This window comes from Capricornis sumatraensis, chromosome 11, assembly GCF_032405125.1.
Source record: "Capricornis sumatraensis isolate serow.1 chromosome 11, serow.2, whole genome shotgun sequence".
Lineage (NCBI taxonomy): Eukaryota > Metazoa > Chordata > Mammalia > Artiodactyla > Bovidae > Capricornis > Capricornis sumatraensis.
In genome coordinates this window covers 97,048,424-97,073,773 of record NC_091079.1, presented here as the reverse complement: position 1 = coordinate 97,073,773, position 25,350 = coordinate 97,048,424, and the positions used below count along the sequence as shown (strand labels likewise).

Here is a 25,350-nt window from a genome sequence, read left to right as displayed (position 1 = left end):
TCATAAGTTTCACTGGCTGTGACATATTAAATAATCGAGTATTGTGAATTATACCATGATCAAAAAATGAGATTCATAATCAATACAGATATCTAACAGCTGTGACAATAACCCTGTAATAGAAACTGAAATAAAAGTATTTTAATATTTAATGAAGTAGCATATAACCTATTGAAAGCCCTTTATTGTAACTTATTTTTATAAGTTGGAAGAAAATAATAATGTATTAATACATAAGATTGGCTTATTCTTCCCCCAACTAATAATACTGAGTTTAATAACATTTAAACTGACTGTAATTTGGTATTGAATAAAATTCCATCTACTGTTATGATTAAGTTACTGAGAGGGTAAGTGATCCTGAAATAAGAAAAATAAATGATATTTGTTAGTAAAAATTTCTGTATCTTATGATAAATATTAGGTTTCATAAATGCTAGCTTATAAAACAGTGCTTTGCATTTTTAAAATTTTGCAAACAACACATTAGTAATATATATTCTACACTTGTTATTCAGTTCATAATTTTTTTCTAGTTGTTCAGGTTAAGTTTTTTAAATTTTGTTAAAGTGTTATATCAGAAAATTAATTGAATGCATTTTAAGACAAATTAACATATGATTTAGCAAAGTTTACCATATATGAGATACAGAAATTTAGAGAAAATCTTATTTTCAGTTCCACATAAATGGTTTTGAATTATTTTAACTTTCTTTATATGTCCCTCCCATGCATTCCAGTGCACAAACCTCTTCTGGCAGTGAGAGGCATTATTAAACTTTCATAAGCAATAAACCAGCAATGACAACTGGCACATAAGGTTGGTGCTTTTAGAACTGTTTGCTGATAAACAGATAAATGAATGAATAAGCAAGTAAATAAATTAATGATTTCTACCCTTTATTAACTACTCTTCCTTTTAATGGTAACCTATCTACTAGTCAGTTATAATATTAAAATGCATAGCTGTTTGGAAGTTGTGAGATATACATGTCTGATATATTTTATACTTTACATAATATTCCACCATTGCATATTTAAGACACAAATATTTCTCTCATATATTCATCCAATGTTTTTCTCATTCTCAGCTAGACACTACTTGTTTTTCTTTTTCAGATTGTATTAATGACCTATAAATCAGTCTTCATCTGTAGGATGAAACAGATTTACAGTGTTGCAAAACTAATATTGGCCACAAAAGTCAATACCTTGCCTGCAGTCTATAAGCTATTTATACAAAAAATTGATGTTAGTAATTATAACCCAATTTATATCATGAATAAAAGGATAAAAAATTGAACAATTAAAAAGAAATTATTGGCAGCGGAAGGTACCACTGATAGTGCCTAGAAAATTAAAGTAAATTTATTTTATGAAAGCAGTGACGTTTATATGATGGAAAAAGAATAAACCTTTAAGGGTCAGCAAGCTTGTGTGTTAACTCAGTACTGACTTTCATCAGAGTTTTTGGTTTAAACAACAGAAAACAAATACTGGTTTTAAACATGAAAGACGGTTTAAAGACGGTTTTTTGGAAGGAAATGGTTAGCTCACAGAATTAAACCACAGGTTTAGAAATCATTAGGAACCTAAGGCATCTATTTGGCAAAATCATGCCATTGGAATAGAGGCTGGGATATTCCTATGCTGATATTGGACCCCCTTGGCCCTGCTGGCACAGCATAACACATGGACAGTGCACTGTGGCTGCAGTTTTGATTGTTTCTTGTGTGTGTGCGAAATCGCTTCAGTTGGGTCCCACTCCTTATGATCCCATGGACTGTAGCCCTCCAGGCTCCTCAGTCCATGGGATTCTGCAGGCAAGAATACTGGAGTGGGTTGCCATGCCCTCCTCCAGGGGATCTTCCCGACCCAAGGATGGAATCAGTGTTTCTTTTATCTCCTGCATTGGCAGGCAGGTTCTTTACCACTAGGGCCACCCAGGAAGTTGACTTTTAACCTGCCCCTAATCCTTCCAGTTAGGTTGGATGGCATCACCAGCTTGATGGACATGCGTTTGAGCAAGGTCCAGAAGTTGGTGATGGACAGAGAAACCTGGCATGCTGCAGTCCATGAAGCCGCAAAGAGTCAGACACGACTGAGCAACTGAACTGAATTCTTCCAAGGGACGACATTAGTCCCAGAAAATGTCTTCTAGTGGGTGACGCGAGTCACATGTTTATACTGTGATGCCTGTAGCCAGAGAGAGCAAGTAACTGGAATTTTCTGGTTCTGCTGTGGGAGGGAAGACCCTACTTCCAACTGGAAGCTATAGAAAGTTAGAGTTCATGAATTGTATGTATGTAAAATGTGAAATTTACATGTATCAGAATAGCCAATGAGTACTAAAACCATTAGAAAGCTGTGTGATCCAAGAAGGCACATAATTTGACTTCCCTGGAGATAATTTTCAAACCTATAGAATAAAGACTGGGAAATCTATAATGTCTCCCTTAAAGCAGCACAGGTGTTAGGTTCACTTGGAAAGATAATGCAAGCACACTAGACAAATGCAACAACCAGTGAAGATCTGAGTCAGCGAGGGTGAAATGATGGAGTGCTGGTGAGGAAAATGTTCGCACTGTCACCAGCGCGCGATACAGAAATGGGTGACTTGGAGGTTAGTTGACAAATGATGATAGCGATTCACTGCATCCATGAACACCATAATATCAGCTAGATATTATTACTTTTAAGGCAAACTTTCACAAGAATGGTGGACAGGGTGAGGGATCTGGGGAGTGGCAGGAAATAGACTGTGACAAAACATAGCAATCTTTCAGGTTATTTACAACAGAAAGTGAGGCAAGACACACTGTGTAGAGAAAAACACTTTTTAGGAACTCTTTTGAAAATAAAGCCAGCTATATAGTGATTTAAGAGAAATGTTCCTCATATAATATACCACTGTATGTTTCATAATTTTTCATAACTTTCAATATAGTTTAAATCTGTCAGGAAAAAAAAAAATTCTTTTCATATGCCTTAACAAGTCCAAAGGTTAGAATTAGCATAGAAGTACTCAAATATTTTTCAGAATATTTTGAGTTTCACAAATTTTGTTACAAGACAAAACAGGCTTTTCTTCTGATAAGAAATAATACTTTTATAGCACCTTTCATCCAAGACCATTTCTGTATGTATTTTTATAAATTTCCCCTATCCTTTTGATCATAATTTAGCTAAGATACCTGAGCAAATAAGTAAATCTGAAAGGACTCAAATCACACAGTGGGCTAGAATGCTAAGAAAGCTGTGTCTCATTGTTTAAATTTGAAAATTTGAAAAAAAAAATTTATATAACCACACCATCACCAACTCTTTGTGCTTAGAAAGTCACTTTTTTTCTCTCCTTCTCAGTTTTCTTATATCATATGACAATGAGGGAGTATCCTAAATGATTTCTAAAATCACTCTCATCTCTGAATCTGTGTGATTCCATCACCACTCCTTACTTCAGCCAGTTAGAAACTAATACTGTATGCAGAAGTTGTTTTGAACTGATATTTCTTGATATATTTAACTCTCCTGTTAAGAATGTGTATGTGAAAATGGAAAGTTAAATGTGCAAGAAACACAAATATCCATATTTCTATTTGGATATGTGCTCTCTCACTCTCAGAAAGAGAATTATAGATATAGGAAGATAGATCTCTATTCTATTACATGAGTATTCTAAAATTACAGTAACATTATTTTGTGGATATTTATATTTGTACTATAATAATTCCTGATACACAGTCTGTTCTCTGAAACCTTTAGAAGCATGTTATGGAACTTATACTCTGCAAAGTAATATAATGCTTATACTCTGCTTTATATTGGAGAAGGCAGTGGCACCCCACTTCAATACTCTTGCCTGGAAAATTCCATGGACGGAGGAGCCTGGTAGGCTGTAGTCCATGGGGTCACTAACAGTCGGACAAGACTGAGCGACTTCACATTCACTTTCCACTTTCATGCATTGGAGAAGGAAATGGCAACCCACTCCAGTGTTCTTGCCTGGAGAATCCCAGGGATAGGGGAGCCTGGTGGGCTGCCGTCTATGGGGTCGCACAGAGTCAGACACAACTGAAGTGACTTAGCAGCAGTAGCAGCAGCAGCTGCTGTATCTAACACCCCCAGAAGAATTTGGGCAGCAACCCATAATCAAACACTCCACAATTATTTCTACATTCAAATATTTATATATTAAAATGTATTTACTGTGCACAGATAAACTCTGCAGTTGAATGGTTGCCATGTGCATGTATTACACTTAAAAAATCAAAATGGTATTAAAAAAGAAAAAATGCAGAGTAGTACACTTAGAAAATAAAACCTTGATTTAAAAAACAAAACAAAACAAAACTGCAGTAGCCTTGCATCAATTTCATGCCTAGCCTGCCAAATTAGTTAGGATCAAGTCAAGTTTTGCCATCAAATGGGATCAAACGTTTATAAAACAAAACCTTTAGTTCTAAGAGATTTTTAGATTTTATCTATATCATAATAGATATTGAACTTATTCATATTTTGTTTGCCCAGAACTCCCTCTTCTTGAAAATAGCTTTTGGGTTTGCTTTTCTGATCTACCTAGATGTTTTGCACTGAAGTTTAATGGTGTCTACAGACCACCTCCCTTGCTGGACACAGTTGCTTGGTCCAGCTGGACCACATTTGACTCCAGCTATGACAATCATATTTTTTGTTGGCATTTTTAACTTACTGCAAAAAGGCCCAGTCCATCTGTTACTTTCTCGCTGGCGGCAGAGGTTTGAGAGCCATCAAGAGCTGTTTTTGGCCTGTGGGAACAGTTTGGCCGCGGAGGGTAAATGAAGGGAGCCGCTATAAAGGCGAGGGGGTGAGAATTGGAGGGCGTCCAGTCAGCACTGTGACTCTGGTTCCTGAAGCATCCCATCTGCAACCCTCACATTCCCAGGAGTTTTGTGAGTTCCCTGGGTTTTACAATCAGTGTATATTCATTTACCTGTAATAGTGTGAACCGGGTTTCATCTGAAAGAGCCTTAACCAAGAATGAAAAATCTTTTTGAGTCGCAGATATTTATTTTGAAATTTGAGCCTCTCCACCTGTCTTACGAATCCTGCGGAGAAACTCCAAAAGAAAAGTGAAAGTGAAGTCGCTTAGTCGTGTCCAACTCTTCACCACTCCATGGACTGTAGCCTGCCAGGTGTCCTCCGTCCATGGGATTCTCCAGGCAAGAATCCCAGACTGAATTGCCATTCCCTTCTCCAGGGGATCTTCCCAACCCAGGGATCGAACTTGAGTCTCCCGAATTGAGGGCAGACTCTTTACCGCCTTAGCCACCAGGGAAGTTTCAGAACAACCCAGGTGCCCACTAATACTTCATCTCTAAATGGAAAGCATGTTTACTCATAGAGAATGCTGCGGCAGCAACTTAACCTTGAAATCTCCCTTGCTTAACACGACAAAAGTTTGTTTCTTATTGACAGTTCCTCTAAGTCAGTTTGAAGAAAGCTCTGCCTCACATGATCACTCACGGGCCAAGCTGACGGAGGTTCCAGCATCTTTTACTTGTACCTCGTGGGGAAGGTGGTCTCTCAGTCACCGTGGAAAGGAGGAGAGGACTGAGGGATGAAGCTCATGCTCTGACCTGCTTGTGTCAAGAGTGACGCACACCACTTATGTGCACAGCCTGTTGTCTAGAAAGAGTCAGTGGCTGCACTGCTGGGAAGGAGAGCTCTTAGGGCTGTGAAGTGGGAGCAGAGCACGTGGGTTAGTGAGCAGCACCCACAGTGTCCTCTTGGAATCCAGTAAAGTCTAGACTGGAGAACCAGAATCAAGCTGAACCATTGTGATGGGCAGACTTATATATATGTATACTATATATATATATATTATATATATATATTTTTTTCTTTTTATTTTTCCCTGGGAAAATAAGTAACCGGTGTAGGTCAAAGGAAAAGAGATTGAAAGCAGCCTGTCTCGGGGACTGTGTCGCTGGGTTCTGTCAGTAAAGACTTCTGATGCGAGTTCTGGGTTCTGCATGTGGCTTCTCTTCTCTAAATGTGAAGACACCTTTCTGTCCTGCTCAGTCATTTCCTACAGGTCTTCTGGTCAAGAGTTGATGATAGATGTCAGGAACTGGGGAGAGTCGGCGGGAGACTACGTAGTGGAAACATTTCCAGGGGACCTTCATTCTCTTTTAATCACTAGTTTTACCTTCACTCCAGCACGTTATTTTAGATTTCTGTAAGTCAGAGTATGTTTATTTTGGACCTCTGAAGAACTGATGCTTTTGAACTGCGGTGTTGGAGAAGACTCTTGAGAGTCCCTTGGACTGCAAGGAGATCCAGCCAGTCCGTTCTAAAGGAGATCAGTCCTGGGATTTCTTTGGAAGGAATGATGCTAAAGCTGAAACTCCAGTACTTTGGCCACCTCATGTGAAGAGTTGACTCATTGGAAAAGACTCTGATGCTGGGAGGGATTGGGGGCAGGAGGAGAAGGGGACAACGCAGGATGAGATGGCTGGATGGCATGACTGACTCGATGGACGTGAGTCTGGGTGAACTCCGGGAGTTGGTGATGGACAGGGAGGCCTGGCGTGCTGCGATTCATGGGGTCGCAAAGAGTCGGACATGATTGAGCAACTGAACTGAACTGACTGAACACTGCAAATCAGCTAGCTGGGTTTCATACTGTAAATGAACAAAGAAAACAAATGATACTAGTGAGTAGAAAATATTAATCTCTCACATAATGCTTTAGCTTAAGTAGTTATAGGAAAGTGCTCTATTAAAGTAGATTAGCCTATAGCAAACCATTAAAAAATTCTAATGAATCCTTTTCTTCCCAAAGAAAGCTATTTAAGCATTCAATCAATTAATGTAATAGATTAAAATAGAACATCATTTAGGTGGCACAGTTTCAAAACAGAAGGATTAGAGACACTCAGATACTGAACATTCAACACAAGCTACAGTTTCAGCAGGAAGCCTTGTTTGGGCTTTCTTCATTCTAGTTCCATCAATTTCAAATTTCATTAACAGCAATGGGACACCATTCCAACAGTGATGCTTTACAAAACCCTGCAAGTTTCGAATGATATTGGTCTTTGTCATCATTTTATTTCTAAGTATATGTGTTTACATTCTTTTGCTAGGAGGAGTAACTCATTTCTCCCAATGGGTATTGAAGAATTAAGTTTAAAAGACAATGAGTATTCAATTTCACTATGTATAGCTGAAATACTATTTAATCTGTTTTTATTTGGTTATGTCTGACTCTTTGTGATCCCATGGACCATAGCCCACCAGGCTCCTCTGTCCATGGAATTCCAGGCAAGAATACTGGAGTGGGTAGTCATTCCCTTCTCCAGAGGATCTTCCCAACCCAGGAACTGAACCTAGGTCCCCTGCATTAAAGGCAGATTGTCTCCATCTGAGCCACCAGGGCAGCATAACTGGTTATATGTAAAAATTTGGGTAAATAAGATGAAGATGAATTACATAACATTATGAATCTACTGCTGGAATAGATTGTCAAGATTAAGAAATTATTATTTTCATATAGTTCAGTTTCAGTTCAGTCACTCAGTCGTGTCCGACTCCTTGCAACCCCGTGAATCACAGCACGCCAGGCCTCCCTGTCCATCACCATCTCCCAGAGTTCACTCAGATTCACATCCATCGAGTCCATGATGCCATCCAGCCATCTCATCCTCTGTCATCCCCTTCTCCTCCTGCCCCCAATCCCTCCCAGCATCAGAGTCTTTTCCAATGAGTCAACTCTTCACATGAGGTGGCCAAAGTACTGGAGCTTCAGCTTTAGCATCATTCCTTCCAAAGAAATCCCAGGGTTGATATCCTTCAGAATGGATTGGTTGGATCTCCTTGCAGTCCAAGGGACTCTCAAGAGTCTTCTCCAACACCACAGTTCAAAAACATCAATTCTTCGGTGCTCAGCTTTCTTCACAGTCCAATTCTCACATCCATACATGACCACAGGAAAAACCATGGCCTTAACTAGACGGATGGTGACTGCAGCCATGAAATTAAAAGACGCTTTTAATTTCCATCTAGGGTTAACCTTAGTTGGCAAAGTAATGTCTCTGCTTTTGAATATACTATCTAGGTTGGTCACAACTTTTCTTTCAAGGAGTAAGTGTCTTTTAATTTCAAGGCTGCAATCACCATCTGCAGTGATTTTGGAGCCCCCCAAAATAAAGTCTGACACTGTTTCCACTGTTTCCCCCATCTATTTCCCATGAAGTGATGGGACCGGATGCCATGATCTTCGATTTCTGAATGTTGAGCTTTAAGCTGACTTTTTCACTCTGCTCTTTCACTTTCATCAAGAGGCTTTTTAGCTCCTCTTCACTTTCTGCCATAAGGGTGGTGTCATCTGCATATCTGAGGTTATTGATATTTCTCCTGGGAATCTTGATTCCAGCTTGTGCTTCTTCCAGTCCAGCGTTTCTCATGATGTACTTTTCATAGAAGTTAAATAAGCAGGGTGACAATATACAGCCTTGACGTACTCCTTTTCCTATTTGGAACCAGTCTGTTGTTCCATGTCCACTTCTAACTGTGGCTTCCTGACCTGCATACAGATTTCTCAAGAGGCAGGTAAGGTGGTCTGGTATTCCCACCTCTTTCAGAAATTTCCACAGTTTATTGTGATCCACACAGTCAAAGGCTTTGGCATAGTCAATAAAGCAGAAATAGATGTTTTTCTGGAGCTCTCTTGCTTTTTCCATGATCCAGCGGATATTGGCAATTTGATCTCTGGTTCCTCTGCCTTTTCTAAAACCAGTTTGAACATCAGGGAGTTCACAGTTCACGTATTGCTGAAGCCTGGCTTGGAGAATTTTGAGCATTACTTTACTAGCATGTGAGATGAGTGCAATTATGTGGTAGTTTGAGCATTCTTTGGCATTGCCTTTCTTTGGGATTGGAATGAACACTGACCTTTTCCAGTCCTGTGGCCACTGCTGAGTTTTCCAAACTTGCTTGCATATTGAGTGCAGCACTTTCACAGCATCATCTTTCAGGATTTGAAACAGCTCAACTGGAATGCCATCACCTCCAGTAGCTTTGTTAGTAGTGATACTTTCTAAGGCCCACTTGACTTCACATTCCAAGATGTCTGGCTCTAGATTAGTGATCACATCATCATGATTATCTGGGTCATGAAGATCTTTTTTGTACAGTTCTTCCGTGTATTCTTGCCACCTCTTCTTAATATCTTCTGCTTCTGTTACGTCCAGACGATTTCTGTCCTTTATTGAGCCCATCTTTGCGTGAAATGTTCCCTTGGTATCTCTAATTTTCTTAAAGAGATCTCTAGTCTTTCCCATTCTGTTGTTTTCCTCTATTTCTTTGCACTGATCACTGAAGAAGGCTTTCTTATCTCTTCTTGCTATTCTTTGGAATTCTGCATTCACACGCTTATATCTTTCCTTTTCTCCTTTGCTTTTCACCTCTCTTCTTTTCACAGCTATTTGTAAGGCCTCCCCAGACAGCCATTTTGCTTTTTTGCATTTCTTTTCCATGGGGATGGTCTTGATCCCTGTCTCCTGTACAATGTCACGAACCTCATTCCATAGTTCATCAGGCACTCTATCAGATCTAGGCCCTTAAGTCTATTTCTCACTTCCACTGTATAATCATAAGGGATTTGATTTAGGTCATATCTGAATGGTCTAGTGGTTTTCCCTGCTTTCTTCAATTTGAGTCTGAATTTGGTAATAAGGAGTTGATGATCTGAGCCACAGTCAGCTCCTGGTCTTGTTTTTGTTGACTGTATAGAGCTTCTCCATCTTTGGCTGCAAAGAACATAATCAATCTGATTTCGGTGTTGACCATCTGCTGATGTCCATGTGTAGAGTCTTCTCTTGTGTTTTCAGAGTAGTTAGAACAACAGTAATATGGGAAGGTATATACACACCTCACCTGCACCCATACACACCTGTACACGCATAACGTGGTGTTTGGTGTTTTAGTGTATATGGACCATGAATCGTGTAAATGGGAAAACGTATGATTTGTTCAGTAAAATTGTTGTTTTACATTGTAAGGGACAAAGGAAGTGGGAACAAAGGAAACCAATGAAAGTTCTGAGTTTCGAAACAGTAGGGGTGAGGCAGGTGATTATCAATGTAGAATCTTGAATACTGCTAGATATGGGTGGTTAGCTCCATGTATTAGAACTTGAATAATCACACACACTACCAGTGGGCAAGTGATGAGAAATATTTTGACAGTTTGAAGGGGCAAACTGGCAGAAGCCTGGCAGCCATATGCCAGGCTTTTATTCACTTCATGGGAATTAGAAGGTAAGACTGGCTCTGTGGCCACTAGGTCATCAGATTTATCATCAGAGGTTGTCAAACAAAGTCTTAGATTATTAGCGGTTACTTAAATGCCTTGTTTCAGCGAAAAGAGAGGAAATGAGTCTTTCACTAATGAGATGATTATTGTTATTTCTGGGTAAAATATCCTCAAAGAATGCTAGTACTGAAAGTGTGAATTAGGAGGCAAACACGCCCTGGCCTGTGATGTTGAGAAGGAGGATTGTTGTGATACTCCTTTTCTTCATAATCCATCTCTTGTAAGCCTCCTCATAGATGCCCAATGATTTTGCATTATGTTCAGTTTCCTAAAAGAATCCCAGAATCTCTGTTCCTACTGTCTTCTCTTCCTCTGTTAAATCTTTGCAATTCCTCTTTATTCAGCGTACTATGTGCCAGGAGCTGGACTAACCACGTTAATGTATTTAATATCACAAATCTGTGACCACAAGCATTGACAGCACTTTCTTCTGCACCGTGAAGCGTATCTGCAGCCAGTGTCCTAGGAGTGACGTGTTTAGAGACTTCTAGTGGAAATGTTTAGTGGCATTTAGTAGCATTTAAAACCCCTGACTCTTTCTTTCCAACAAATGAACAAACAACCCCCAAAAACAAAGTTCCAGACAAAATTCTTCATAATTTATTTTTTCCTTATGTTTCTATATTATATTTTGGGTAATTGTGACAGAAAATGTAGAGAAAAGAGAGCAATGTAAGATCTCTGGAGCCTAAATTCAGGAAAAAATAGAAAATAAATTTATAGTAATCATCATATCTGAAGAAAAAAATGGCATCCCACTCCAGTATTCTTGCCTGGAAAATTCCACAGAGTGAGGAGCCTGGCGGACTACTGTCCATGGGGTCACAAAGAGTCGGATCTGACTGAGCACACACACACAGTCACTCATATGTTTATAGAGGAAACTTTTGACATCTTATTTAAGTGAACTTACTAGACACTCAAATTCAAAGTCTTTAGGAGGCTACTTTCTGAAACACCGATTGATAAAATTAAATAATAATTATTAGGCTTTCTGGGATGATGGCCTCTCCATGAGAACATGCCTCTTGCAGAGGATGTCCTTCATCCCTCTCCAGGAGCAGAGGAGACTCAAGAAGAAGCACCTGGTGCAGAGCCCCAGTTCCCAGTTCAGGAATATGAAATGCCCCGGGTGCTAGGAAACCACCACCGCCTTTAGCCACGCACAGCCATTTTGTGTTGGCTGCTTCACTGTCCTCTGCCAGCCTTCAAGAGGAAAAGCAAAACTTACAGAAGAATGTTTACTCAGGTAGAAGCAGCATGAAAAGCACCCTGAATCAAGATGAACGGGAAACCATTCCCATTAAACACATTTTGGATACAAAAATATCATTAGAGATGAGAAAACCTTTAGATCAGTCAGCAAGTTGGAAAACTGTTCATAAAGGTGAACTCTTTGAAGATGTCTGCCTTCATGGGCCATGTTTTTGAAAAGCAAGTAAAGTTGGTAAATTTTAAATTTTATGGATTCAAGAAACACAGTGAGAATTCAGTAAGATAGGATTCAGGAAGATAAAAATGACCCTGCATGCCATCAGCTTGTAAGACACTTAACAGCTCTGATTAGTGATAGCATAGCCTGGCCAGTAAAGTAAGTCTTCTACGTGAATTTTAAAAACATAAAAACCAAAATGATGAAAACAGAACGTATTTAAAGTGGTTGGCAGCGACTGAAGTAATTTCTGTATACACAATGCTAGAGATTTCAAGGTAGGATGAAAGAGGCAGAACAGTGGAGACTACCTCTTAATTGCTAATGGAGGAAGTCCCACACTCCTTCACAAGCTCACAACATCAAACAAAAGTCCCTGGGCCCATTTTTTGTGAACATCCCTCACTGTTATCTACCGCCTGGGGAGAAGCAAGACCAGGCACTGGCCTTGGCGGAACCCTGGCAGAGGAGGGGAGGACTTTCACGACTCTCACTCAGTAAGCACCCTCCTGGTGTGTGCTGAGCCTGGATGTGTCATCGAGAGCCAGGAACAGGGCTGCCCTGCTTGTTCAGTGGTAAAGAATCCTCTTGCCAGTGCAGGAGACAGGGGTTCCATCCGTGATCCAGGAATCGTATGCCACGGAGCAGCTAAGCCAGTGGCCACAACTGCTGAGCCTGCGCTCTGGGGTTGGGAGTCACCATCCCTGAGTCCACGCGTGCAACTACTGAAGCGCATGCGCCCTACAGACCGCGCTCTGCAAGAGAGGCCGCCGCAAGGGCAATCCCACGCCCCGCAACTGGAGAGCACCGGCCGGCAGCAAGGCAGACCCAGCATAGCCAAAAATAAATAAATAATAAAAATAAATAAGATAAAAATTATATATACACACACCAGAATAGTATCAAGAATAAATAATATCAAAAGTAAATAAAAATTATATATATATATATATATAAACAAGAATATATCAGATCTGCTTTGCAAGTGGCAGCAGCGACAGCAGCCTGTGTAAGGTAGTAGTGTGAGAGCAAAGGAGCCAGGCACAGCTGAAAAATAGTCTTTGTGAAGTCATCTTGGATGTTTTCCTAACCACCAGGTTTCCTTTGGTTTCTGAACATTTTCAAGCCTAAAGTGCCTTCATGCCCATTGACTCTATGAACCACCCGTCATCTATCCATTAAGGTTCTTTTCGGCTCGAGATATACAGGGTCATTTTCTATTTTTTTGCCACCCGGAACCTTGACTGCAACCCGTGTACGATACCCAGATATCACAGTGGATACAAACTGTCCCAGTTTCCACTCTGAGCCAGATCTCAACCGTATGATTCTTTACTATTGTGAGCTTCTTAAAGTTTAGAATTATAGCTTACCATAAATTTACTGCTTGCAGTCTGGAAGAGAACACACAGTGATATTAAAAAAATATATATACCTCTTGAATGAAGGATTTAAGTAGGCATTTTTTGCATAATTCAGTGGAAGTTTGAGCCTCACAGATGCAAAGACCTGAAGCTATTTTACAGAACACACTAAAGCTGGTAACAGGAATCTATAGAGAGAATTACTTGATCACCTTCTTGGGAAAATTGAACACATGCAGGGGTATTAACAGTGCAGTGGTGGTAGGCAAGGATATGCCACATACTTTAAGAAAGACTTTCGTTTCTAATCATTTTTAATCAGTTTGTTAATAAATATTCTAACACATACTAATGAACATTCAAGTTAATTTGCTGAAGTAGATATAAATAATTTATAAAGATAATGTCATTCAACACAGAACTGTAAAAGTGAAATACATAAGAGTGAAATACGAAATCTTTGGCCAAAACATATCCCCTACTCTGTGGTTAATGTACCAAAATCTTCATTGATTAAGTAATGTGACAGCCATCTTCAAAAAAAGACTAGTGACTTTTATGTTCTCATCTTGCAACCTGGTGGAATTAAACAAGCAGAATAGAAGGAGGAAGGTAACAGTTACAGAAAGGCAAAGCTTCTACAATTCTTTGAGGAAAAAACTAAATATGTTTACAGGGAAAATGTACCATGCCTAATGTGTTTGCAGCTTTAAGAAGCCCCTTGTAAAGACTACACACTAAAGACCATTTAAGAGTTAAGTCACTGTAGGATGGCTTATTTTGTCATGGATAGAGAATCTACTTACAGGCAGGAAACAAGGGATAAAACAGGTGCTTCTTTGCATGGAGAAACTGTGAACTAAGGCTCGGTACTGGAATAGTCGCATTTTACATTTTTGCCAAAGATCTGACAAGAGTGTGTTTGTAATTGGCAGGCAATACTGAGGGTTTCCAGGTATGCCAGAAATATTTGTGAAGAAAGTAAAACTGTGAGTGAGTTTTATTGTCGACAAATATAAGATAATGTTTTGAAAGCAGGCAACATGCATACGGTTAGAAGGTTACTGCTTAGCTCCGCGCATCGGAGGCAATTACTAGCACGTAGTGAGGCCTATCAGAGAGAAGAAGACAGAAACCCAGATCACAGGGGGGCCAGCACATATAAAGTACGACCTCTCTTGGTAATTGGACTTCTCTGGTAGCTCAGTTGGTAAAAAAATCTGCCTGCAGTGCAGGAGACCCCGGTTCGATTTCTGGGTCGGGAAGATCCCCTGGAAAAGGGATGGGCTAACCAGTCCAGTATTCTTGGGCTTCCCTCATGGCTCAGCTGGTGAAGAATCTGCCTGCAATGCAGGAGACCTGAATTCGATCCCTCGGTTGGGAAGATCCCCTGGAAAAGGGAAAGGCTACCCAGTCCAGTGTTCGGGGCTGGAGAACTCCATGGATACAGTCCATGGGGTCACAAAGAGTCGGACATGTCTGAGCAACTTTCACTTCATTTCACTTCTCTTGTTAATTAAGCAGAGTATTTGGTAAGTTGTCAAGCTTGAGCCTCAAATGACTGGAATTAAAGAAATTTAGTTACTCCTACTTGCATACAACAGAGTAACCAGATTAGTGAAGAAATGGGCCAACGTTGTAACAGAACTCACTGCAGATTCACTTCACTTTGATGTTCATGAATTTCTTCATTTCTTATTCATCAGGAGCATCTTCCTATCTTTCTGATTAAGGTTCATGTTTATTTCTGACTTTGGAGGCCAGCTGTATTCTGCCATTCAATATCTCTGACCTTGGCTAAGAATAGAGTTGTATGATGGGGAGAAGGATTTGGGCAAGTCAATTTATCTGGCCTAAAATACTATAGCAACCTTTGTTGTTATCGTCCAGTTGCTCAGTCATGTCCAACTTTTTGTAACCCCAGTGACTGCAGCACACCAGGCTTCCCTGTCCTTCACTAGCTCCAGGAGTTTCCTCAAATTCATTTCCACTGAGTTGATAATACCATCTAATCATCTCATCCTCTGATACTCTCTTCTCTTCCTGCCTGCAGTCTTTCCCAGCATCAGGGTCTTTTCCAATGAGTCAGTTCCTCGCATCAAGTGGCCAAAGTAGTAGTCCTTCCAATGAGTATTCAGTGTTGATTTCAAACTTAGGCCTCAGATATGAAAATATACATATAGCAAAGCTGAAAAACAGCCACTGAAATGAAAAAAAAAAGTTTAATTTTCAAATGGAAAAATATGTAAAAATAATATAAAAGATATAATTTTAGGATTAAGAAGTAAATCAAATTAATAAAATTGAAGTTGATCCTCATAGACTAAACACAGGTATATTGTCCAAATCTTAGATCATTTGTGAAAAACACAAATATGTAAATGGATTCTAGACTCCATATTTTAAGTATTATAAGTGGTATGAGATAAATGTACAGTTTATTAAGTGCTCTAGGAGTCTGAATCAAGTGCCATGGGTTCCACAAACAGGCACGTTTGGGACACATCGAAATACATCAGTTCAGTTCAGTCTCTCCATCATGTCAGACTCTTTGTGACCCCATGGACCGCAGCACGCCAGGCCTCCCTGTCCATCACCAACTCCCAGACTTTACTCAAACTCATGTTCATTGAGTCGGTGATGCCATCCAACCATCTCAGCCTCTGTTATCCCCTTTTCCCACCTTCAATCTTTTCTAGCATCAAGGTCATTTCCAGTGAGTCAGTTCTCATCAGGTGGCCAAAGTATTGGAGTTTCAGCTTCAGCATCAGTCCTTCCAATGAACACCCAGGACTGATTTCCTTTAGGATGGACTGGTTGGATCTCCTTGCAGTCCAAGGGACTCTCAAGACTCTTCTCCAACACCACAGTTCAAAAGCATCAGTTCTTTGGCGCTCAGCTTTCTTTATAGTCTGTGTTTAATCCCTGGATTGGGAAGATCCCCTGGAGGAGAGCATGGCAACCCACTTCAGTATTCTTGCCTGGAGAATTCCATGGGCAGAGGAGCCTGGGGGTTATAGTCCATAGGGTTGGAAAGAGTCGGACAGGGTTGAAGGGACTTAGCATGCATGCATGCCTAGTTATAGATGTAATGGGTTTTTAAGGGAAGCTGCAGGGATAGCTTTGGAAAAATAGCCTTCATATTTTGAGGAGACATTACTGAGGGCAGCTGTCTTCCCGCAAAACTTCATTCTTTGAAGTTAATATCACTTTTCACAGTCTGAGGCAGTAGGAAATTTGTACCCATCTGTTTTCCAGAAGGCAATGGCACCCCACTCCAGTACTCTTGCCTGGAAAATCCCATGGACGGAGGAGCCAGGTAGGCTATAGCCCATGGGGTCGCGAAGAGTCGGACACGACTGAGCGACTACACTTTCACTTTTCACTTTCCTGCATTGGAGAAGGAAATGGCAACCCGCTCCAGTGTTCTTGCCTGGAGAATCCCAGGGACGGCGGAGCCTGGTGGGCTGCCGTGTATGGGGTCAAACAGAGTCGGACACGACTGAAGCGACTTAGCAGCAGCAGCAGAAACTTATATCTCCAGGGAGAGGTTTTGTTTCAGTTTTCTTGAACGTGTGAGATGATCCTTTTCCATACTAACAGATTTTGAAATATTCTTGTGTTTTATCTATCCCTTCCTCAGATACAGCCCACAACCTAGCAACCAGGAAATAGGATTATTTTCGTGTGAAACAGTTTGACTCTCCAAGCACAATCAAAATTCCAAATCCTGGAAACCAGTGTTGACTGATCTTATGCTTAGACCAGAACTCCCCAAAGTTTCAAGATACAGTTGGCTCTTGAGAAACATTGGTCTGAACTGTGCATTTCCACTTAAACATGCAACTCTTTCACTGAATACATAACAGTACTACAGATGTACTGTCGATTGAATCTACAGATACAGAACCACGGATATTGAGGGCTGAGTGTAAAGTAGATTTTCAACTGAAGGTAGGGTGATGGTGCCCCAACCCCCACATAGTTCAAAGGTCTACTGTAAATTATGATTACCAGCATTACTAAGTTGTCAGTGTACACCCTCTTGAAGAAGAAATGATAAAATGTGAGAATGGTGGGTGAGGATTTTCCCATGCCTTATTTAAAGAGTTTAGCAAAGCAGTAAGATTATTGGCTGAATGATGCTTCCCACATGGTGCTTTTGAAGTAGTGTTTAATAGAGTGGTCTCTTTCTAGAACACGTTACTTTGAGAATTTCCTGCTTGGAAAGATGAACTGTGTGCTGCCCTTAATTATCCTTAAACAATGATAGTTAAATGTGGATTTTCACATAACACTTTTGTGAAAATTCCCTTTGAGGGAATTATAATATTTCACATCTTCATAGATATTTAAGAAGATATGTGTATATTTAAAATTCACTTGCGTAGAAGCCAGCATCCTTCTAAGAAAAAAAAGATGAGTCTGGAGAATTGAGCTTCATAAAAATCTCACTATGGTTGTGGCTGAGTTATTTGCTTGTAAAATGGGAGAAATGCTTTACTCATAATAGCTTTTGGGAATACAGAGCAGAATCTAGGGTGATGGTTACCATATGGTTCCCACGAGATCTCACCACCACGCCGTGATGAGTTGGCAGCTTCTGTCCTTGAGACACCTCATTTGGTTCTTTTCTCTGCTCTCCAGAAGAAAGTAAAACTCCTTACCCTGCTTTGAGTTTGCTGTAATATGGCATATGATAATGTGGCATTATAGTTTATTGCTTCAGGTAAACTCACAGAATTTTGCTAGTTGTTGAGTGCTCACTAGATAACAGATCAGACGTTCTAGCTGTAGATTTCTGTTGTTGGCCCTTATACGTTGAACTGTTGGTCGTCTGTGAACTTGGGTTTCAAATTCAGTTTTGCCCTTGGAAGCTGCTGTTGTTGCAGCCTGCTTTCTCAGACGCTGTGGATATGTCCCAAATCACTTTCTCATTTAGATCAGGCTTCAGTCTGGAATAGGGAAATTTACATTTGAACAGTGCATTCAAAAACAACAAAATTCTAATTGCCTCCATGGGAAATCTCACTCTGGGAGGCACTGGGAAGATACTTAACAATTTTTGTAATCCTCTGATGGATTAGTTAATGATGATTTAATTGTAGTAATTATCAATAATAACAGTGGTGAGAGAGGTGGCCAAATTAGGACCAGATTAAAGTGTTTTTCTTTGGTTTAAAAACAGTGCTTTATGTCGCTTTGATTGATTGCACAACGTTCACTCACATACGGCGAGGTCAAGAGTTGTTAGTACATACATGCAAGTACTTGTCAATAAAAGAGGAATACTTCTTAGAATTCATATTACTCTGACAGTGTATTTATATAAATATTACTGTTATCAGCTCTAGTAATAAAGACAACTTGCAATAAATTTAATGACAATTTTAAAAATTTCACAGGTACCAGCTTTGCATTGCATTGAAAGATTTTCATCTGAACTGTACTGTCATCCAATCTCAGTGAAAATATTGCTTATTTTGCTTTAATACTGGTTGATTAATGCTGGGAGGTTTCTATTGAGAGTTTTCATGACTGACCAGATTTCATAGGATATTTAGCAAATTGTGTTTTATCCATCTCCCTATCATAAGAAATTTTAATGCTGGTAGTCTATATATTTCTTGAAAGATTGGATAATTTATTAGTAGAAAGAATATGCACTTTGGTTAGAATTCTGTCTTTGCCCCCATTTGATGCTCTGCAGGTAACTTAATTCCTCTAAAGCCTCAGTCTATTTATTTGTGAAATGGGATGAGTAATGTCTGTTTCACAGACTTCTTCAGTCTTCACACCCAATCCTTTATCGATCCCTGCAATTGCTTCCTGTAGAAGAATATTTAAGAAGCATGATATTTCTGAGCTACATGAACCAATGCATCTTTTTCCTCGGTAATCTCTGGTCCCTAGTTGCCCGTAGGTCAGCATCAACAACCACCCGTGTTGGACCGTCCCTGGAGAATCACTTTCATGCTACAGAGAAGATAATCTTTCCACCTGAGTTCACTAGACCATGAGGCTTCCTGCCTCTGTGAATGAGGACCAGAAAAATGGAAGATAGACTTAGATCACAGGGGAAGAAAAAGAGGATAGCTTGTTTCTTTTATTCATTTAGAGTATAGGTCAAAAAAAAAGCCAGCAGCCAGGACATGTGCAAGTAGAAGAGGCTTGGTGCTCAGGACCTCAGCTCCCCACCCTCACTGTACTCAAACTATCCCAAGTTTGTGTGTGTGTGTGTTGCTCAGTCCTGTCCGACTCTTTGCGACCGCAGGGACTGTAGCCCGCCAGGCTTCTCTGTCCATGGGATTCTCCAGGCAAGGATACTGGAGTGGGTTGCCATTTCCTTCTCTAGAGGATCTTCCCGACCCAGGGATCAAACCCAGCTCTCCTACATTGCAGGCAGACTCGTTTACGGTTTAAGCCACCAGGGAAGCCAAGTTTATCTGTGACCTAATTAATAAGTTAATTGAACTGTTTTTATCTTCATTTTGAGGCTTCCCTGGTGGCTCAGATGGTAAAGAATCTGCCTGCAACGAGAGAGACCTGGGTTGATCCCTGGGTCAGGAATATCCCCTGGAGGAGGGCATGGCAACCCAGTCCAGTATTTCATGCCTGGAGAAACCCATGGACAGAAGAGCCTGGCGGGCTACAGTCCCTGGGGTCGCAAAGAGTCGGACAGGACTGAGCGACTGAGCACACGCCTCTCGTTTTCGTTGTCTTGATGCATCTGACGTGGCCTGCTCTCTTCTTGATACAGACTTCTTCACTAGTTTCTGTGGTGCTATCTTTCTTTTATTTTCCTTCTCTATACCCGATCATTGTGTAGGTAGCTTTCTTCTTGCTCTTTTCCCTTCTGAGTATTAATGACGTTTTATGTAAGAAGAAAACTAAAAGCATCTTTTGAAACATTTTTGGTCTGTTGATTACCTAAGTTTCACTTATGATTGGAAATGTAATTTCTGTCTAATGTGGTTTTTGAATGCCTCTAAATTATAAATGAGTTATATGATCAAATTAATATCATCAAAAATTTATTTTTTGCATTAGAGATGTTTTCACACTTCTTTTGTGTCTCTGTAATAATTGGACATATCGTATATGAGAATGTCAAAAAGTGAACATCTGCTGGTTAAAATACATTTGGGATGGGAATGAAATATATGTTCTTTCTCAACATTAAATCCACTCTGTGATAAAAAATTACTGCAGCAAAGTTTTTTTTTAATTGCAGTATGACTAACATATCTCTTTAGTAATAGTTTTTCTTAAGGTTGGCTTTAATTTTTCCCTTAGTTTAACATGGTTAATTAAGTCTATAAAAATCTGTACATAATACATACTGAAGCATAAAGAAAATCAATCAGCTAACCAGATAATTCTACGATACCTTAGATTATCAAACATTTGCAAGTTAAATTCAACATTAGTGTAAAAATTTAAAGAATTAACTGAAATTAGCATAGTTTATCTCTTCTGTTAGTGAAGAACCAAAATTTTAAAGTTCTTCAGGCTATTTTATATTCTTGTTTGGATAACTTTAATTATTCATTTTTATGTAAAAAATAAATGATGTTAAACATACAATGTTTGATGAATATAAAAATAAATGCTATTCAATTGTAGATCATCTCCCCTCTAGCTGCCAACTTGAAATGCCAAGCGTTTCTCTGATCTTCATGCTTCATGTGATGTAGAACCGTCTATGTTCCCTGTGCTGCCGTATGGAAAACGGCAACACGCGTCAACCGTCTAAGCTTCATAAAGCCAAGAGGTGTTGCTTCATTTGTGAACTTCTTTGTAATAAATACTGATTAACTCTCCTCTCCTATTTTTCTTCGTGACTTTACTTGACGTTAGGCAGGCAGCACCCCATGGAGGGTGTTTATTGGGTTTCTCCATGGCAGGAGAGCACGAGCTCAGTGAAGGTGGCAGCTGGTCTTTCTGACTTGACATGATATTCTCAGCACTTAACATAATGCATGTTAGCGTGAGTGAATGCATTTATTTTCAGACTTCTGTTTCTGTGCTTTTGAATATAGTTATTAATTAAAAATGAGCCACCCTAGGTCTTCATCACTGCTCGGTGCCTGAGGGCGTCAGAAAAATATTAAAACATGTTGCCTCCTGTCAGAGGCTTTCAGCATAACCGAAGGTGCAGATTAATGAATATGGATTAGTGTAAGACATTATATAATTAAGATACTGCTTGAATTTCACAACATATAAATCATGTAGGTATTCATTAACGAGGGCCTTCCAAAGAGAACCAGAGTCACGGAAGCGGCCGCAGAGGAGAAGGTGCAGAGAAGAGCTGTGTGCAAGAAAGAGGGGAACTTTGGTTTCTACATGACGGAGTAAGACATTGAAGGCTTGAGGAAGGAAAAATCATAGAGCATTGGAAGGGCAAGAGGACCAGGACTCATTGAAAGAGGGAAGAGAGTGGCAGGAAGTTGGATGGCATTTCTGTGCTCACAAAAAAAGAATTCTGAAAGGCAAGTGAAGTACTCTTTACCTTAAAGAGAGAGAGAGAGAAAAAAAAAATATATATATATATAATATATAGGGATCTAATGAATGTGAGGAAAAAAATCACCTCCTGTTGCAGGAGCTAAGGCAAGCTGTAAATCAGATAAACTCAAGTACAGTGTGAAATTGAATGAGGGAAGAGCTGGGATTTAGGTGGACAAGCAGGGATTAAAGAGAAGGGTGGGGTGATTGATTTTGGACAGTCAATAAAAAAGAGGGGAGCAAACTAAACCCATGCTGTCTAATTTGGGTGAAGATGTAAATTGGGGTTCTACAGTTAGGGATTAGACAATTAAGAGATTTGGGTTAGTTTTTAACATGAAATTTTGAGATGGTAGCCAGAAGTTACATGGTAATATCCCCTCAAATAAGGCAACTACTTAAATCCTTTTATGCAAAATAACTTCCCAGGTCCACCCACTGGCATATATGTTCCCACAGTTTCATTCTCTTTAATTGTGCCTCTTTCTCCTAGAACATTTCCACCTTATAAATTTTACTTACAAATTTTACTGAGTTTTCAGTAACTCTCATTTTTAAAATGTATTCTTATAAATGAGTGTTTAAGCAGGCTAGCATAGATATCAAGAAGACTGAAACATTATACAATCATTTTAAATACAAAATTACTTATTTGAGAGAGATATAAAGTTTCTCTTTCTTTAAAATGGAGATGATAATTCTTGCCCTACCTAGCTCATGGGGTTGTTGCAAGGATCAGAAGAGATGATGGGTATGAAAGCACTTTGAAAACTAAAATCCTTTACAAATGCAAGCTATCATCATTACGATTATACAGTGCCCTCTATGTGAACCCGAAACAATTTTCAATTTTCATCTATCATGTCACTCTTCTAATTCCTGTAGAGCATGTCCCACAGATTTTTATCATAGGACTCTATTTTAATCAACGACAAATGCCTTTTCATGAAAGCATAATATTGTTTCTATAATAGATATTCTTTGAACTCTGGATGAAGACTAATACACATTTCAAGGACCATTATACTTCTGAGAGTTTTTCCCCATCTCTTTCATTTTATAGCTTCCTTTTCCCCTATTACATGGATGCAGTGAAATGATTTCAGCAGGTAAAGTATCATATAAAAATGTGACTGTCCATCTCCTCCTCCTCCTTTCTCCTCACCTGACCTTTTGCCTCCCTGTGAGTCTGGGTTGTGGGACAAACACCATCCATGGGGCCTACGCAGTGGTGCCAGTCTGTCCTAGAAATCAAACCGGATGACAAAGGTGTAAAAACACAGCACCGTCAGACCCATCATTTAAAGCAGATTGGAATGGAGGCTTGGTTCCAACCAAACCCAAAAGCTATGTGTCAAAGAAAGTTCTAAGCTTTCTTAAGTCTCTCTCACCAGCTGTATGTGCGTGCTAAGTCACTTCAGTCATGTCCGACTCTTTGCCACCCTATGGACTGTGGCCCACCAGGCTCCTCTGTCCATGGGATTCTCCGGGCAAGAGTACTGGAGTGGTTTGCCAGGCCTCCTCCAGGGGCTCTTCCCCACCCAGGGATTGAACCCAGGTCTCTTTTATCTCCTCCATCGGCTTACCGCTAGCACCACCTACTGCTCCGGTGCTTACTGCGTTTGTGTGGGACGTTGACATTGACAAATGTGGCACGATTCCTTGGGTAAGCGCAGGTTTCGTAATTCCCATCTCCTTCTATCCCCCACCAAATCCAGGAAAGTAAACAGCTCATTCAAATTCTCTAGATATACAGTACACATTAGAGCATTTTACAAGCATATGAGTAATCAAATGCTGCATTTACATATGCTAAAGTTGCCAGTTTTGGAAAAAAATTAGCAAATCCAACTGTTGTAATACTGCACTACTTTTACTTTCCAAAATACTTTTATTAAAGAATAAAAGCATTGCTAGTTGGAATAGTAAATGCAAAAAGTTAAACTTAATCAACTTCTAAGAGGTATATAAATGTATCTTTCAGTTCAGTTCAGTCGCTCAGTCGTGTCTGACTCTTTGCGACCCCATGAATCGCAGCACGCCAGGCCTCCCTGTCCATCACCATCTCCCAGAGTTCACTCAGACTCATGTCCATCGACTCAGTGATGCCATCCAGCCATCTCATCCTCGGTCATCCCCTTCTCCTCCTGCCCCCAATCCCTCCCACCATCAGAGTCTTTTCCAATGAGTCAACGTGGCCAAAGTACTGGAGTTTCAGCTTTAGCATCATTCCTTCCAAAGAAATCCCAAAGCTGATCTCCTTCAGAATGGACTGGTTGGATCTCCTTGCATTCCAAGGGACTCTCAAGAGTCTTCTCCAACACCACAGTTCAAAAGCATCAATTCTTCGGCACTCAGCCTTCTCCATAGTCCAACTCTCACACCCATACATGACCACAGGAAAAACCATAGCCTTGACTAGACGGACCTTAGTCGGCAAAGTAATGTCTCTGCTTTTGAATATGTATCTAGGTTGCCAAATTTTAGATATGTACTGTTATTTTTTTAAAAAGTCCTTAAAGACCATCTAATCATATGAGAGAAAAGTTATAATAAAATGAACCTTGGGTATTATTCTTCCTTCATCTAAATATCATTCTAGAATGAAAAGGGCAGGGACCCTGATCCCCCATCCTTTTACCCTCAGTCCTCAGTTCTGAAGAAGCTCTTCCCAGGTTCTGGAGGGAATAGGTCCATTGTTCCTAGGTTCTGGCCCACTTGTGTCTTTATTCCTCGACCACTCTTTACTCCTATGCCCACCACTGCATAGCTTGTATCTTTGTTCCTTGGCACCTCTTCCCTAGATTCTTCTCAGGCCCTTTCTCAAGGCTGGCTCTCTTTGTATCAGAGCCTGATAAAAAGGTCCTAAGTTTGTGAAGACCCTGGTGCTCCGCCTTGCAACTTTCTTAGCTGCACCCAGGAAAGGTGCCTGAGATGTCGGGGCCAGCCTTGGGTGTTAGGTCGTTTTCAGACATCCCACACACTGCACCCAGGAAGCTGACCAGTGGCTGGCCCTGCCCTTGACCGTTCTCCCTTCTGATCTAAGTTTGTTAGTCGATCTCACCATGCTTCTACGTGACCATAGGGAGGAACTGATTCTAGGAAGAGATGCCATCTCCTACCCCCTATATCGCTCTGCTGCTCACAAGATGCCCTCATTATATGCCACCCTGATAACTTGAACTCTCTCCCTCTCTCTCCTTTTTCCTGGCGCTTATTCAAAGAGATGCAAACATCCACTTAGGGAAGAGGGCATCTGTCAGAGTCGGAGCTCTTCTGATATTTGGATTAGGTCACCAAGTCACCGCAGATTTATAGAGGAAAGAGAAACCCAGCACTTGAGAATTTGCGATGATTGCCACAAGCTCCAAACCTGTAATCACTGTTGCCACTCTGAGACCTTCAAGTGAGCGTCCATCTTTAGCTTTTGCCCTTAGCCATCCGGACTTCCCTGCCATATTTTTCTCTGTTTGCCTGTGTTAGAACTGACAGTAGAAATACAAATGTTAAGAATCCAGCTGAATGTTTTAGGACGAGTACAAACAATGAGTTTTTTAAAATGTGTTGGATGTCCATCACGTATTAAAATGCAGAGGAGGAGATTTAATTGGTGGTAATCAAAGTAATTGTTCATCGTGAAAAACATCGGGGAGAACTGACTGCAATTTTCAGTGTTTGAGCTCA

At 40.2% G+C, this 25,350-nt stretch overlaps 1 pseudogene; it reads left to right on the top strand.

Annotated features, from left to right (window-relative positions):
* Nucleotides 1-11,380: 11,380 nt before the first annotated feature.
* LOC138088361 (small ribosomal subunit protein eS27-like) lies at nt 11,381-11,645 on the top strand (annotated as a pseudogene).
* Nucleotides 11,646-25,350: the final 13,705 nt, after the last annotated feature.